We start from the raw sequence: 18,864 nt of genomic DNA on the forward strand, positions 1-18,864 counted from the left end.
CCATACCTAAATTTTCTTAATTGTATTTATTATGAATTCTATTTTTTTTTGGGAAAAAGTTTATATAAGGTTGCATCCTTAAAATGTTGAAATACGGATGCACCTAAAAAGTTCATTGAAATGATTGTCTTAATGTTTAAAAGCCCTCTAGTTGATTATCTCGAGATAGAGATGTATGAATATGACCAAAAACAGATTTTGAGTCCCGGAAATAGTGCATCTTACAACACATTATCTAGACCATCCATTTTCAAGATTTTCATATGTTTGTAGAACTACTTGATTTATTTTGGAGCTTATAATTTTATAATTAGTTATGAAAATAGATTTTGAGATAATCCTAATAATTTCTTACACTAAAATTACATGTTATGATAGAATTTGGAGGTGTACCTTAATTGGGTTGTTTAAGGTTGCAACCTTATAAAAACCACACTTTTTTTTTTTATCTTTTCACATCCATCTCAACATCCTCATCTATGTTGCATACACCTTATGGGTATATTATTTCTTGATTGCCTAACCTTTTATCCCACATAGTAGGACTAGCCTTATAGAAATTTTTCTTCAGTTTCATTAGTATACGATGATCACATCAAACTCGGGATGCACATCTCCTCTTCGCCTACACAGTTTTAATTTTATGCATGATATATTCCTTAATTTCTCCATTCTTCTGGAGTAATGACCCAAGATATCAAAAATAATATCTTTTAGATAAGTTTTGGCCATCAATCTTAACTACTTTCTTGTTTCTCTCCTATTGTTACTAAATTGCACTGTATATGTTTCGTCTTAGACCGATTAATTTTAGAACCTTTTCATTATAGAACGTCCTTCTGAAGTTCTGAATTTGCATTGATGCCACTTCCAATCTCATCAATCAAAACTATATCATCCATGAACAACAGACACTATGGTACCTCATGTTGTAAGTGCCTAATAACTCACCCATAACCAAAACAAAGAGAAATGGTCTCAACGTTAACTCCTTATGTAAGCTTATTGTCATTGAAAACTAACTTGTCTCTTCACTAATTGTCCTTACACTAGTTAGTGCTCCGTTGTTCAAATCTCTCACGATATCAATATAGCCTTGAGATACTCTTTCTTTTCCAACTCTTTCTTTTCCAATACCCACCAAATCATATCTATGCTTTCTCTAAATCAATAAAAACTATGTTGAGGTATTTTCTGCTATTATGATTATTATTATTTTAACTTTAACCATGAACCTTCATTCAAAAAATAAAGAGTACATAAGGTAATATGAAAAATGTTGAGGTCTTTTCCATTCTCCTTAAACATTTCAATTAGTTGCCAAAGTAGGAAAATGACCTCAGATGTTGACCTCTATGGTGTAAAAACAAACAGAATTTGATAAACTCATTTCTTGCTTTAGTGGTAACTCAATCACTTTCTCCCACACCTCCATAGTGTCACTTTCTCCCACACCTCCATAGTGTCACTTTCTCCCACACCTCCATAGTGTGGCTTAAACGTTTGATCCCTTGATAGTTTATACTATTTTGTATGTCTTCTTTATTTTTGTAAATAGATACTACAATTCTTTTAAGGTCAAGCTTTCTATGCTTCTCCTACAGGATAAAACTTATATGCTTCCCCTTATCCAGCCGTCCATTCTAAATGGAGGGCTAAGATTGTCCCAATCACAATGTAATGTCTCTATACTATTTTTTTTTTCTTTTTTTTTAAAAAAAACTATTTTGATACAAAGTTTTGTACGTCTAATCCTCTATTAAACTCGCACCAGAGAAAAATATAAAAAAAATATTTCTACTAAAATAAAATGACCAAAATACCCTTGAAAGCTTCAAAGGGTATTTTGGTTGTTATATTTTATCAAAAATTTATTTAAAATTTTTTTTTATAGGTGCGCCCCAATGAGAAGATGGCACGTATCAAATATCATATTCATACCATTTGTATAAAAAAAACTAAAAATAAAATATTTTAAGACATCGGATCTAAGATCAAAAAGTGAATGACTCTCTTGATCAAAATTGGATGGCTGGATGGTACGGGAAGTATAGAACTTCTATGTTGTAGGGGAAGTATAGAAACATTTTCCTTCTTTTAAATGGGTAAATAAAAGTAAAAAAAATTGATTTCAGAAGAATATAGTTGGCCACCCATGTGACCGAGATAGGTTGGCCCTATATGCTTAGTAAAAAAATAAAAATATTAAATAACACATATATGCTTAGTAAAAAAATAAAAATATTAAATAACACATATCACCCACCAGGTTCTTTTTGGGAAATGCCGATTGCACTATAATGTGATTTGCTATAAAAAATCACGGATTCCCTAGGGCAAATGGTCAACTCCCGATATATTATGAGAACCGGTTCAGGTCCAATAATGCTCGATCTAAATCGACCGATTCCGATTAAGATTGACATTTTAAAACATTGCTAAATGCATAAAAATTTAGATAGGGGAACATGGACATGTGGTCCATGAGAGTTATTGAGACCCAACGGTCCATCGGTGTTAAGAATGTTGCGGTCCTATTGGCGAACGGGTACGGTCTTGCGCATGGCTAGCTTGGTGTTCATACAAAAATTCTCACCTCCCACCTCTCTTTTGGCTGTAATTGTAATCATAAATATGAGATTACCGATTGAACAAGGGAAAATTGTTTTATGCGTGCTGGACCACATTTCTACATATGTGGTCCAGAAGTGTAAACATCTATCTTAAAGATGGATGAAAGTACGTGGTCCATCTAAAAACAATGGAAACTAACGCCCCAAAATCGACGTAGAATTCGTGTTTAATCAGACAAATTAAGTTCATATCTTGTAAAAAAGTTAAGTTATTTACTTCAAAACTCGCCAAAACTTACAGAAAATAGATCAAAATTGAGGCCATAATCGAAAGAATAGTGGATGAACCATAAATCGCATATGTTTTCTACAAAGCATTTTAAAAAAAATTCATCTAAAAAAGTTTGATAAATCATGATACTATTGGATCGGCGAATTGAAACAAAAAAGGCGTCAAAATAGAACAATTGGATTTGAATCAAGCTAATTTGATCGAAAATCATGGTTTTTGGGAAGGTTCGAAGAGCACGATTTCTTGAAACAATAACATATATTTGTCAATATCTGTAATTTTATTTAGCAAAATAATCTAAGGGATTGTATACAATGAGACCATTTACCTTTGGTACAGGTAGATGACAATTACTTACAACCATCCGAAGTGAAATCTGATAGTTTTGGTGTATCACAAAGTTTGAGACAATTTCTTTTGAACTTTGAGCTTGGTCAATGAAATAAATGCAGAAACCCAATTTCACATCCAATGGTCAAGATTAATTGTGACCACCTTGTACCAATGGTAAATGGTCTCGTTATATATATAAATTATGTATCAAGAACATATATACAATTTCTATATCAAGAATAATTTAATTAGGTATCAAGAACATACATTTTATTGCATTAAAAATTTGACAATAAAATTGAAAAATACAAGTTTTTTTCCCACGAAAATTATAAATCCATAACATAGAACTGAATATAATTACAAGAAAAATCGAAAAAAAAAAAAATGTTATTATATTGTATGTATCAAAAACATATATTTATCAAAATCCCTAATTTTAATCAGCACAATAATCTAAAAGTAATTACTCAAAGGACCCTATAATGTATCGATATGTATCTTGCAAAATCGACCTAGAATTCGTGTTTAATAAGACAAAATAACATCATGATCTTGTGGAGAAAATTAGTTGCTTCCAAACGCCCCAAAATTTATAGAAAATGGATCAAAATCAAGGCCATAATCGAGACCTAAATCGCATATGTTTTCCAAGCATTTAAGAAAAACTTGTATAAAAAAAACGAAATGATACATCATGAGACTACTGGATCTACGAACTAAAACAATGAGGATCAAAATACATACCTCAATTGGATTTAAATCAAGCTAATTTTTTCAAAAATCACAATTTTTGGGAACGTGTGAAGAACACGATTTCTTGAAAATCAACCTACAATCCTTGCTTAATCGCACAAATAACTTCCACGATCTTCTAAAAAACAGCATTGTCTCCAAAACCCCTCTCATATTATTCAAAATAGATCAAAATATCACCTGAAATCCATTGTTTGGTAAAAAAGGTGGAAGCCGTGAAATGTTTTTTAAAAAATGATGCCGGAAATTTGATTTCTTGATTTCAATGTATTGATAGTACCTTTTACACTGATAAATACACTTATTGATGCCTAATAATTCAATGAAAAAATTCGCTCAATAACTCACTGAAAAATGTAAAACCCTTGAAGAATTATTGTTCAAAAGGGGCTTTTCACAGACTTGGCAATTCCCGACAGTGAATCGGATGGTTATAAGTAATTGTAATCACCTTGTATCAAAGGTAAATTACCTCATTGTTAATCCCTTGCAAAAACTCAAAATTTAAACAGAATCACTTTTTCTTTTTTCACATTTATTATGGTTACCTTACCTCTAAGGTTGTTTTTGTAGAATTCTTATTAGACTTTCAAATCAGTAAGAAATATGGGTGCTGATTTTTCCAATCCATTGACCTGTATAGGGTTGAAGTACCTACACAAGTCAGTCATCCTCAACTTTTTGTTTTTCTTCTTCTCTTATCCATGGAAAAAGAATGGCAATGAGTATATGGACAACTTTTTGTTTTTCTTCTTCTCTTATCCATGGAAAAAGAATGGCAATGAGTATATGGAGACGTGAGCTACATTGAAAATAACATGGCAAATGATAATAAACTGAAAAACAACAAAGAAACCCCAAAATTTCATAGAATATGTATGTCTATCAACACAAGATAAATTTGTGAGTGCACTACCTACTGGTGTATTGTAGGCTTTGATAACTTCACATACTTGAGCCGGCAAAATTTGATTGATGAATGAGACAAATTGATATTTTAGATATGTTTGGAACGAGAAAAGCCAGAATATGGTTGTCCTTGAATTATTGCGGTCGTTTTGATATCCATTTCGACACCCAAATCATAGTTTTTAACAGCAATAAAAGTTCCGACCACTTTCAAGAGCATGGAAACTTTTGATTATTCATGTAGACTAATCCATCGTGTTTCCGGAAAATTTCTTCATCACATGGATAGGATCGCATCATATTTTGTGACAAAAATCGTCAAAATTGATGGTTATTTGAACTTGCTCCCAATTTGGAAAGTCATCAAAAATGGGATTCCGGAAATCGAAAACGTGTCATTTTCATCTTTAAATTGTGCTCAATCCAACCATTTATCTTGCTCGAATTTTACCTCAGATTGTTCGTCTTCTTCCCACAATCGCAACACATATATTTTTCATGACGATCTGGTGTCGGGATCTCAAAGTATGCCAACTTGATCAAACACTATTTCTCTTTTCAAACCATTCAATTTCGAGCCAAACTTCTCTCTACAAATTCTCTTCATCCGCTCATCATCTCGAAGTAAATTTTACATTAAAATGTGTGCGCCACCGAGACGAAGCTTGCCTTGAAATTTGGGCTCGATCGAGCTAAGATGAAGGAGATATAGTCATTCAAAAATCAACCCAAAGCTCAAAAGTAGCAGTTTCCATAAATGAAAACTGGTTCCTCACAGCCTCACCGGAATAGTGTAAAACCTACCCTTTTGGGTAAGTTGGGCATAGGAGCTCTATAAGTGTCCGAATGGGGTAAACTTGTTGGATCGGGCTGAAATTTGATGAGGATCCTTAATGTAGCCCAAGCCATCATCCTACAAATTAATTTTGAGGTCATTTTGCTAAGTAGCATCCTACAAATTTTGAGGTCATTCTGCTAAGTAGAAGTTTCTATAAATGAAAACTGGTTCCTCGCAGCCTCACCAGAATAGTGTAAAACCTACAGTTTTGGGTAAGTTAGGTATAGGGCTCTATAAGTGTTCGAATGGACTAACTTGTCAGATCGGGGATCCTTAATGTAGCCCAAGTCATCATCCTACAAATTTTGAGGTCATTCTGCTAGTTTTGGGCTAAACTTGTCGGATCGGGCTGAAATTTGATGAGAATCCTTAATGTAACCCAAGCCATCATCCTACAAATTTTACAAATTTTGAGGTCATTCTGCTAGTTTTGGGCTAAACTTGTCGGATCGGGCTGAAATTTGATGAGAATCCTTAATGTAACCCAAGCCATCATCCTACAAATTTTACAAATTTTGAGGTCATTCTGCCTTCCTTTTTTTTTAAAAAAAAAAAATGACTTTATTTGATCACAAATTTTGAGGTCATTCTGCTTTTTTTTTTTTTTTTTTTTTAAAAAAAAGGAGTTTATTTGATCAATGCTTTTGTAGTCCGCATGCGTCTTTGTTACTGGGTCCTTCCTTATTTGTGTTGGGGCTAAGTTAAGTCAGTCAAAAATACCCTATAATACTACCGCCAAGGCCCCAAGCCATTCTCAAAGTGGTAAACCCCTACCCTTTGGTGAGAATAGAGTCAGAGACCTCACCATGAGACTCGGCAATATTACCACCAAGGCCTAAGGCCATTCTCCATGTTCATGATCTCAATGTTAAAAATTATATATTATCTAAAAATTAGGATCAAATTATATATTTAAAAATTATATTTATTGCCAAGCCTGCATTTCTACATGTGCGGGCTCGACCGCATACTAACTACGTCCAATTTTCTTTGGATAAGTACAACTATACATGAAATGATCACTTCTTTGAAGTGGTAATAGATTTGATACACTTCTACCTCAACAAACTCAACCTAATGATTACTTTATTGTTTTCCGTTTGTGTATGGGGACCCACAGTAATAAGGGTGCGGTTTGTATAGAGCCTAACCTCTAAAGAATCAAATTAGAGCCTACTTACTTTTAAAATATTGTCACGAAATGTGGTTTCAATATTAGAAATGCCTTAAAATATATTTTCATATTTGTTTATAAAGTTTAAAACTTAAAAAATAGTGTGGATCGATAGATCTATGAAAACTTGAAATCTTGAAAATCGACAGTAAAAAAATGCGTTACAAAATATACTATTTCTAAAATTTGAAATCTATTTTTTTTTCATGTCCATGCATATTGATACCGAGATGATCAATTTGAGGATATTTAAGTATCAAAACAAGCTCTTCTAGTGAAGCCTTTGAGGTAGGCACCAATTTGATGGTTTAGAGCCTCGGCTCTATATAAACTTTTCCCCAATAATAAAGGGTGGAAATAGTGTATGTACGTAATTTTGTTTGTTTTCATGGAAAGGGAAGTGTTTCGGCCCTTTGGCCAACTCAATTGAGTTTTTTGATGTATTTTAAAAGAACAATTGTTTCATACGAGTTGGACCGCATTTTACAATATGCGGTCCAGAGTTATAAAGGATCCATCTTTAAGATGGATGCAAATAGTGGTTCATCTAAAAACAGTTGTATCTAGCTGTCCAAATGTTTTCTTCATATAATTATTATTTCTATTTTTCATTTTTTTTTTTTTCATATTCATGATCTCCATGTTAAGGATTATATATTCTCTAAAAATTAGGATCAAATTATATTTAAAATGTATATTTATTGCCAAGCCCGCATTTCTACGGGCTGGCCGCAAATAATAAAATATTTAAGATATCTAATATTAAGCTAAAATATAATCAAGTATATTTTCCAAATTCTAATTATCACACAGGCAGTTTTATCTCTAATCTTTTACCAAATCTTGAATACGTGAGGAGCATTTTTTAGATTAGTATGGAAGTATTGAAATATATGGAAATATTCAAATACAATAGTAAAATTACTGTGCAGAAATTATTTGCTTTGAAGACTTAGTGGAAATGCAGTTAAATAAGGGTGCATTTTTAGTGTTACCTACCATGTTAGCTTGATAAATATTGGAATTTGACTTGTAGGTTAATTGCATGGCTACATCTACTATTCTTTGGATGCGTGATGGGTTAGTGCAACTACTATCTTTCATCCATCTTAGACGTGGGTTTTGAATTCAAATTTTCATCAGACCATAATCTCAAGTACTATGATCATGAATTAAAAAAAACAAAAAATTGAAACTTCAAAATATTTTATCTTAAATATATTTTTTCTAATCGTTTATTTTAATTCTTTTTATATCGTTATTCTTGTATTTCTTTTGAGCCGCAAAATCATGGAGCTGAAGTAAAATATGCTTAGAGAGACTTAAAACTAAATTTCTAATTATAAATCCATGAAAAAACAGGGTAGACTCAGCCAACTAGGCAGACACTAAACTTGGTAGGGACACACAATTAATGCCCCCACTCTCTGCACTCATTGCGTAGCAGTTGATACAAATGATTCCTTTTGCATTTCCCGCTCATGTCGAGGTTCATCTTCACCATCTTGTGGTGGAAGGTGGAAACTTAGATGTAGTATAACAAACAGTATGCACGCTTCATATATGATAGCTTCCCTTGAATCATCTACCATTTCCACCTAAATAAACCCTTAAGTTTTCAATTAACTCTTGAAAATTGATTTCTAGCAAAGGTTTTGCAGACCCTCTGGTATATAAAACATACATCCTTTTGTGGGTTTCCAAATCTTTAATTACATTACTCTTGAAAAAACACTGAGCCAATAAATGGCAAGCAGGAGAAGTGGGTATGCATGGGGAGGCTTGGTGTGCCCCTTTGTTTCTCTCTTGTTATCACTGCATATTTAGGCATTGTGCTGTCCTCCATTGGCACAAGGTGTTGATTAGCCTGCAAGAGTACGCTTTCTTCCAGGCTTTGATGGACCCCTTCCCTTCGAATTCTTCTCTGGGTAAGAGAGAGAGAGAGAGCTAATTTGATTATGCTTTCACCTAGAATGAATTCCCTATTCATAATTCAATTATTTCGAACTGTTATGTTATTTAGTTATATTTTTGTGGACCGTTTAAATATGGACCGTTTTAAAATTAAAACTTTAGCGGGTATTTTTGTGTGGAAAAAGTACATATAAGGTCTCAATCTTATACTATATGGGTAAGGTGCACCTAAAAATCCCATAGCGAAGGTTGTTATGATGCTGAAAACCTTTAAATCGACCATCGCGACCTCGAGGTTCATTGACATGAAAAAAAAAGATTTCTAGTCCTAAAAATAATTTATCTTCTAACACATTATCTAAACTGTCCATTTTCAAGATTTTTGAGTGTTTATAGATCTGCCAGATCGTCAAAATTTTAATAATATAAATTTCACAACAGTAGATTTTCATATCTTCTCATGGCTTTGGGGCACCGAAACTGCATTTTTAGCATAGTTTTGAGGTGCACCGTACTTCAATAGTATAAGGTTTACACATTATACAAACCTCACCCTTTTTGTTTTGGGGACCTTGTTCTCCACCCGGATGAGCTCCTGAAGCACACATACTAATTTATACAGGGACCAATTTGGATGGCACGTACCTATGTAACACAAACACATATATAGCCATGGTTTCTTGCGCATGTCGACACATTAAAGCTATAAATTGTGTTTGACACTTTAAAAACGTAGTCATTTCTTCTCTCTTTACCTAAAAGAATACTTTATTGCACCTAACTTCCCACCTCGCCTTTATGGAAAGAGTAAACCAATATGTCATGTCTAAAAGGTCATTTTAGAATGGAATTTTTTATAGTATCTATATAAAATGCTAATACACATATCATATCTATAGAGTATAGGTGCCTACAAATCACCATGGTAGTTGTCATGGGTGTTTTTTTTTTCTTTAAATATTTTCTAGCCAACCGTGAAGCTGGCTCATAAGCTTGACTTACTTCTTCATTTGTCTAGCCACCTGGTCGAGGCAATCATGATCCTCATCGTGTTGCTCGACCCTCTCCTTAGCCCAGCCCAGTGCAGCGCTACTGGGCACCAGGACTGACCTTGCTGCAAAGGCCACATCATGTGACACTGTGGCTACGGGCCTGTGGCTAGCCCTAAGGCGCTCTTCCTCATCGACAAGTTGTCATGCAAATTGTAGCAAAACTGAGCAAGGTCGAGTAAGTTGACCCTGCTATGCTAGTTTGGAGTCACATAATGCGGAAGATACTCCTCTATAATTGCATTCACCCTCTGGCTGCCCATCCGTCTGAGGATGGTTGCTGATGGAGAAGTTTACCTTCATCCCCATCAAATGAAACAAGTGCTGCCAAAACCAGCCAGTAAACCACCCATCACGATCACTCACAATGTCCTCAGGGACACCCCACCAGTTTACCACAAAGCTCAGGAACAATTGTGCTACATTCTCTGCACTGTAATGGTCCAGGACCGTGATGAAGGTTGTATACTTTGAGAAGCAATCCACCATGATCATGATTTGCCTCATGCTATTAAGCTTGGGCAAACGACTGATGAAGTCCGTGGATAACAATCCACTCCGTCTCTTTTGGTCGGTCTTTACTTGTTAGCATACCAGGCAGATCTTCATGTAGTGTTCAACCTCTTGCTCCATCTAAGGCCAAAAGTGTTAGGACATGGATATCTTGGGTTCATATTGATATACATCATTATGGATGTATGGGTATATATCTCTTGATAAGGTTATGTATCTAGAAGATAAGAAGATACCAAATCAAAGATACTTGGTTATCAAGTTATCATACCATATTTATCTTATGTAATTGTGTGATTGTCCTATATATATATATATATATTCATATATATTGGTACTTCTTGATGTAAACGTTCATCCAAAAATAGTAAAGATATAGCCATTTGGGCTTTGGATCCGTAGATGTAAGGCTTCGGCCTGAATCACGTAAATATTGTATTCTATCTTTTCCACTCTCCATTCAATGTCTGTGCCTGTATGCTCTGACGAATTCTAATAAATAGAAACTCTAGGATAGTAGGGCCAATGTCCGCTCTTGGCTAGGTTGCCCAGCTACTAGCTCATTATGGCACTCCCTCAGCAGCTCCTTCCTGAGGCCACTTGTGCTAGGAACATAAATGTGTCGGCCTTTGGCATAAAGGATGCCACCTCTAACCAAATTTCCTGGTGTGTCCCTCTTAGACTTGTCACACTAGCCTATGAGTCACAGGGTCCCTCTCGACCTCCTCACGGATCTGTTCCAAGAGGCCTGGTCCATCTTCTGGCTCAACATATCGACAACCATATTGGCTTTCCCTAGGTTGTATTCCAGGGAAAAATCAAACTCAACTAAGAACTCTTGCATCCGACCTTGCTTTGGAGTCAGCTTCATGTGCATGGTGAAATAGCTCATGGACACATTATCGATGTGCACTACAAACCTACTCCACAGTAAGCAATGTTTCCACACTCTTAAACAATGCCCCACCCTCGTTTTCTTTTACATAGATTGAGTACCTCTGTTAATTCTTATTCAACTTCTGGCTTTCGCAGGCCATAGGGTGACCATCTTGTATGAGTACTCCACCAAACGCATGGATGGAGGCATTAATCTGCACCTCAAAGGGTCGATTGAAGTCTGGGAGGTGTAACACCGGGTTGCTGGTGATTGTCCTCTTCAGTTGTCAAAATGACACCCTTCCTCAGAAGCTTAGTCAGCGCCACAATCCTCTTGAAGTAACCCTCTATGAACCACCGTAAATAATTGGTTAGCCCCAAGGAGCGTAGCTCATGGGAGACAGGTTGCAGCCAGTCCATGATGACTCGCACCTTTTGATCAACCATCTCAATTTGCCCACGACCCACTTATGCCCAAGGAATATGATTTCCTATTGGGCCAAAATACATTTTTCGAGCTTTATATACAATTGGTTGGGCCTAAGCCTTTCAAGCAACAACCTTAAATGCTTAACATGTATATATGAGGTCTGGCTATACAACTTTATGGTGTAAATACATTACAACAAACATATTGATGCACTCACTCAATACATCACTTATTAGATGACAGAAAGATGCCAGTGCATTAGTTAGCCCAATCGGCATTACAAGAAGTTCAAAAGACCCATATTGGGTTACACTAGCAGTTTTTTTTGTGTCTCTCTCCATTAGATACACCTTTTTTTGTGTCTCTCTCCATTAGATACACCTGCTGCCTGAGTGCTAGTCAAGCTTGCTGACGACCCTGCCCTTGACTAATCAGTTGAACAGATCAACGATTAAGGGCAAGGGATACCCGTTCTTGATGGTTAGACTGTTGAGAGCGTGGTAGTCAACATGCCATCTTACTTCCTCTGAAACATCACTGGTTCACCACAAGGAGATTGGGATGGCTGGATTGGGCATGCATGCAACAACTCATCCAATGGCCATCTGGGTTCCTCCAACTCAGAGGGTCCTTTCGATAGGGTATCTTAACCAGGGGTGGGCACCAGACCCAGCTTGCCTTGTGGGGCCAGAGTCTTTGGTAGCTCAAAGGGTGACGTGTCACTGAACCCCTAAGAAGCTTTTTGACCACAGGGAGCACAACCAGTCCCTTGCTAGTCTTCTTCACTACTAAGACCACTAGAAAAGTAGCATGACCTTGTTGTTGTCCTCCCTTTCTCTATTTGAGCCACAGGGATCATGCAAGGGCTCATCTTAATTAAGATTGCCACCACCCCCAAGTGTGGCACCACTAATGCCTTAGTGAAGGTCATGAATTCAAGCCCAAGGATGATCTCGAAGTCATCCAAGGGAATAACCACTAGTTTGATCACCCCACTCCAGTCACCAACATTGTCCTCTACCTCTAGAGCTATCCCAACAACCGATTAGTCCATTGAGTTCGCCACCTTCATTTTGCTACATCCCAAGTTAGCTTGTGCCCAAAGCATGCCGCATCTCGATCCCACACAAAGTTCGAGGCACTTATGTTCACCATCACTTAAGCCTCTTGCCCATTCAGGGTGACCACAATATACATGAAGCCTCCTCTAGGAGACACCTCCTTCACCATCTTTTCACTACGTGTAGTTGGATGGAATTGGTATGCATGTGGAGGGGATTGGCCCTTGTAACCTCTTCCTCCTTCTTAAGGACCTTTTGGACAATGTTTAGAGACTGCTTCCATGGACAATCTTTAGCTCGATGGGGTCCCATGCAGATGAGGCAGACGAATAAGTCTTTGGATATTAGATTTTTAAAAGATTGTCCCTTATGTCGCCCACCTACCTATGGCTTGGGGTTCCTCTACCGTTGTTTTTGCCATGTCAAGCACTATCCGACATGGCAAACAAGACTCCCTGCCACAGCCAACCTTGCAGGGTGGTCTTTCAACCATTGGCTTCTTAGCTGAGCTTGAGACTATGGTTGCAAGCTATCCATAAAGCTAAATAGCTTGTCCTCCTCTGACATGTTCTTGATGTCGAGCATGAGGCTTGAGAATTCTTTCAGGTACTTGTGTATTGCAACAATGTGTTTATTTTCTCAACACATCACGAGCCATCTAAGCAGCATTTTCGTCAAGGAAATGCTTCTTCAACTCCCTCTTGAGGCCCTCCCAGCTAGTAATGGGAGGCCTCGATCCATCTACTGTGCATGTCCTCCACTAGATCTTGACATCTCCAATGGGTACATGGTGGCTAGGGTCATTTTGTCTTCCTCTTGGGCATGAGCAAATTGGAAGTAATGATCAATGTTCCGTAGAAAGTTCTCCAGCTCCTTAGAGCTACGAGCTCTGTCGAATGTTTTGGGCTCTGACACTCAAACCTTAGCTAATTTGACTATACTAAAAGGATTGGCCAATGCACCCACTTGACCAATGCAAGGTCATCAATCAACATCATAAGGTTCTCTTTAAACATATATGTTAGGGCAGCTACATCAGCCTCCAGGGCCCCATATGGATTTCACAAGAAGCCCCATATGGATTTCACAAGAACTAGTCTGCTCCTCATGGGTCACCATGATTTCTATCAAGCTGGGTGGAGAGGGCATCTGGGATCTCTTCAAGAGAGGTGACTCAAGCTACTAGAAAGTCATTCTGTTCGACCTGCTCAAGCCTCATGGTGCCTCATGATGGTTGTTACAGGCCCCTACAATCCTTGGAGTGTTGTGCAGGCTACCTCCACGTGCCATGCCAACTAGTTATGCATGCCTCTTGCAACACCATCATTGCCCCACCACCTTTTGAAATCCAATTTGGCTGCCCGCCCAGCCCAGGCATCCATGGAGCCCATGATTCAGCGCATTGCCTCGTTTTGCACTGACGTAGTTGTGGGGCTTGTGCCCCCTTGTTGCCATGAACCAATATATCTATGTTATGCATCACGGTCTCTAGGCTGTCCTCATGCATTGTTCACTGTGGTCTGCCGACTAACTCAAGACTAGTCACCACCCTCTCAATATGCAGTGTAGAAATGAGCTGGCAAGAGTGACACCTCTTTCTGCCAAAGTGGCATTCATGATGCTGCCTTCGCCTAAGGCTAGTTGGGTCAAAGGAAGTTTGATGGCCCTCCCCCTTGACCAGAACGCATGCACCAAGTTAGGGGCCTGGCATTAGTCCCCTTACAGAGGATGGGAAAAAATAGGTCTTTTAAGATTTTCACTCATACATAGCAATTCTCATTTTATATAAATTTTTTTAATGGTATATTGGAGCCGAGTATGTTGTGCAACTTATACACAATCTAAACCAGCCATACATATTTGTCGATAGAGAGGTGATTAAGGGAAGCCTAATGTAGGTACATGACTCTTGATGAAGAGAAGGAGAACCGCCAATTCTACTACTTCGCAAAATCTGAGAACAACTCTGAAGAAGATCTGTTGCTCCTCTGGCTCACTGGATGTCCCGAATGCTCTGCCTTCAGCAGTCTTGTCTTCAAAATAGGTCAGTACATTCTATCTTTTGGAGAACTCATAACTTAAATGAATGGTAGACCTAAATAATATACATGGCAACTTATAAATGAATTAAGTTTGAGAGATCTCAATCCGCAACGGTTTGGAGTTCATGTTGTGTGTGTGTGTCTATATATATATATATATAGGAAGATGCTACAGTACGTCGATTCCTGTACTGCTACAGTGAACGTCGAATGGCCCTAATCAAATTTGGGGCGATTTGACGATCACGGATGTCCGGTAGTGTTTTATTTTTTTATTTTTTTTCTACCAATCAGAATGATCTGAAAGTATGTTCATAAAAAATAGGCGAACCTACGAAAAAATATCAAAAAAAATATTTTACATGAAATAAATTGACCAAAATACCCTCGAAAAGTTTCAGGGGTATTTTGGTCAATAGTTTTTTATGAGTTATTTTTATATATTTTTATTAGGTGCGCCTCACTAAGATGTACACATGCTTCAAATTTCAGATCATTCTGATTTGCAGAAAAGAAAATTAAAATTCAAACACTCTTGAACAACCTTGACCGTTAGATCGGCCCAGATTTGATCTGGGCCGTTGGGTGTTTACTGTAGCAGTATGCACATGGACGTACATGAAATTTTTCCATATATATATATGTGTGTGTATGTGTGTGTGGGTAGGAATGGATCTTGTCAACCTACAGCTCTACGAGAACCATGACGAATTTTCGTGTTTTTTTGTATGAAAAAGTAGCGCCATGTACATGTTATGTCCATTGCAGTATCGCAACAGATATTGTTGGTTCATTGCGGTCTTTTAATCCACGCCGTCCAAAACAATCGGACGGCGCTGAGCCTATGGGCAAAAACATTGTTCATTTTCATCCATAGGCGTAGCATAGTAGATTCCAGAGAGAGAGTGTTTTCATGATGCCATTTTCTTGGGTTTTAAATGGGTTCTAATTAGAATGGAATTTATTGTTACCTTAAAGGAGGTATTGTCAATTGCTTACCTCTTATTATCGTACTAAGAGAGAGAGACGATGAAATCCAATATTTGGTGACCACCACCAAGCTGCATTAAAGTGAATAAATTTTGATAGTGGCTCATAGGGTTGGTTGGTGTTGGTGGCCTCCTAAGGGGAATAATTTATTGGTTGCCCAACACTGCGTTAAGAAATACATATATGAGATCATGATTCCATATACAAAGAAAAGAACCAGAGAGTATTATGGGCGATTTTGAATCGATTTTTGAGCAAGATCAACTCAAATGTCTTGTGAAACGAGTTAAAGATTTTAATCAGTAAAGAGAGTGGGGTTGCTCAAATCATAGATTTAGAACCATCACAAATCTTCTAGAGCTTGTTCTCCTCTAAACCTAATGATAGCGCTAGCTCTAGATCAGTTTACTAGACCCTAAAAAGTGTAAAAGATCTAATTAAAAGTAATAAATAAAAAAATAACCAGAACAATAAAATAAAATAGAAAAACAAATAAATAAATGTGAGATGTAGACACCCCGATCTCAATCGAGAAAACCGTGAAAGACCAAAATTCCTCGAGAAGACCATCCTGAAAATTGAACTATTCATATCCAACTATAACCAACCATTACCCATACCCCATACACCCAGACCAGCCTGGCAGAGGTTGAAGCGCTCAAAAGTGTCCCAGAAGATCAAGCAAGGCAGACCAGAACCAAGAGCCACCAACATGGAAGCGGTCAGCTCCAACACTATTGGAAAGTGCGTCATTGCCACTCCGAGCTCCGCCAAGATCAGATGTTCAAAATCGATCAGGACAACTCATATCTCGAGATACAAGCCCAATGAGTATGGCAAAGGTGCCGGCGCCATTGGCAGTGGTGACCCTCTTTGACAGGTCAAATGGTGAAGGCAACTTGGATGTACGGATAAATGTCAGGTGTCAGTACGGACGGATGTGTCAGGTTTTTGTACAGAGAAGCGTTGACAGTCTTGTCAGCCACACCATCTTCGGATTAGTCAAATGAAGCATGACATCAGTTGGCGCATATATGGAGCCGTCTAATAGGTCAACCTAACAGTGGCACACCTGTGAATGATGCCAACGACATTCCAAACAACGATGAACCTGATTAGTTGGTCCAACGTACGGAAGGGCACCTAGAGATTGACACATGCTAGCATTTGTCAGAAAGAAGCCCCAAAAGGTGCCAACGACATTGCCAATGTCATTGGGCCTCTAACACTCTGCCCACAAAAGTATACCCCATCCAAGATCATGGGATACTGAGCATTAAATGACGATGATTAGAATTAATCCTAATACGTCGCCATTGGCAATGGCGCCGTAGTATTTTGCAAATGCGATGTCACATCAAGGGCCCAGATTTCATCTAAAACGAACCAATTGTTATTATGAGACTATTATGCCTATAAACAAGGGGCACCCCCTCGAGCACAAAAATATAAATTTTTACTAAGTGCGAATAAGCTCTGCTTGGCCTAATCCGAAGCCATTCAACTCCAAAAACCAAACTCGAACCTCAAGTCCTCAACCTTAAGAACTATATTAATCCTCATTCAAGCCGAAGGCGACCTGGATAACCCGACTTTTTGGGCCCTCTTTTACTTATAGTTTTATCCGGTAAAATCCCAAAAGACTGGAAGTAGTCGTGCGACTACTACCTTTGAACTGACACCAACTCCAAGCGCCCGACTTAGTGCCCTGCCTAAGGTATCTATCTCTTTCTTCTCTTTTATCTCATTAATGGCATTTACTAGATTTCCTTTGTTTTAAAACTCTTCATAAAATTCCCCCTCTTTTTATTCAATACTTCAAAACTTGTTTCAGAATCCAAGGGGAAAGTGTGTTGGAAGCTGGCTCTGCCAGCAGTTTAAGCAAGAGAAAGTCTTCTGGCCCGACTCTCGCTTGGAATGTAATTTGATGGGGTACTTTCTCTATCACCTCATTTTGACAAGTTTACTCTCGAAACCAAGGTGGCTATCGAGTTCCTTGCTCGTATTTTCAAGTATAAACAGTTTAGTGCTCACTGTTGGGCCTGTTAAGCTTCTAATACACCCTAGTCATTGAAGTGACCACCCTAGACTTCGTCCCAAAGGGCCACCATCAACCTGTAGTTCATCTTGGCTCGCTCCGAGCCTCTTTTTACTGGTTTTGGGGCCTTAAAGGAGCAAGCGACACTGGAAAAGGCGTTGACGCCATTTCCAGTATTGCCTGACCATTCCAGCCCCTATTCCGGGTTCCCTAGAAGCTTAGGTGAGAGCGCCTTTGGCAACTGCGCTAGCTCAGCTGGCAATGGCACCCTCCCTCTGAGCCTCGAGAAAACCCTTGTTGCCTTCCAAGGCCTTTTTCTTCCTTTTGCCTGGAGTTTGGGAGACTATGAGACAGCGCCACTGCAGCACTCATTGGCGCGATTGGCATTGTCTCTGGTCTTTTTCTGCCCAGCTCTCTTTCTTCCAGTACGTGCAAAGTGGCCGGGGTAACTTGGCGATGTTTCTACAACCGTGTCAGTGTTGGACCTCCTGCTAGTTTCCAGCAGTCCTGACCTTGACGCCATTGCTACTGCCATTGGCGCCATTGCCATGTTCGCCGGACCCCAGTTGCCTCGGACTGCTTTGTTTGAGATGTGCTTTAAATAGGAAATTTGATTTGGAGTTGTACATGTTTGAACCTAGACTTATCATAGGAAAAGATTTTATCTTTATGAGTCCTCATAAATATGAAAGTGTTTAAGAGTTTTAGCGTAAGTCCTTTAGAAAGCAATACCGTGAGGTCGTAAGGGTTGGCGTGAGTAAGCTGCCAATGGGTTGGGCAGCCTGGCCCACTGGCTCGGTCGGTTGGACCAGGGTCAGGGTCAGGGTCAACCCCGAGTTAGCGCTATGAAAACAAGGGACAGGCGCGTTGCCACCTTAAGTGTGAGTTAGAGAGATAGCAACTGAAGAGAGACGGAAAAGTTGTAGAGAGAGAGGTATTTGTGTTTGAGATTTTTTTATATTATGATATTTTTCTATAATTTATTGAATTTTCTTTATCTAGATTTAGTGTGCTCATGGTGCATGCATGATTTTATTTGTGTATTTTCGGTTGTACACACCTACACATGGTGCTCG

General features: G+C 38.2%; 1 non-coding gene across 1 annotated transcript in view; it reads left to right on the top strand.

Moving 5' to 3' along the window:
• The first annotated feature begins 14,620 nt into the window (after positions 1-14,620).
• LOC18429983 (serine carboxypeptidase-like 6) overlaps positions 14,621-18,864 on the top strand; it is a 49,985-nt gene continuing 45,741 nt past the window's right edge. The window contains exon 1 of the transcript XR_016058576.1: positions 14,621-14,762. This is a non-coding gene — a transcript (serine carboxypeptidase-like 6). The remainder of the gene's footprint in view (positions 14,763-18,864) is intronic.

Source organism: Amborella trichopoda, chromosome 6 (genome assembly GCF_054954075.1).
Source record: "Amborella trichopoda isolate Santa Cruz 75 chromosome 6, AtrichopodaSantaCruz75HAP2 v2.0, whole genome shotgun sequence".
Classification (NCBI taxonomy): Eukaryota; Viridiplantae; Streptophyta; class Magnoliopsida; order Amborellales; family Amborellaceae; genus Amborella; species Amborella trichopoda.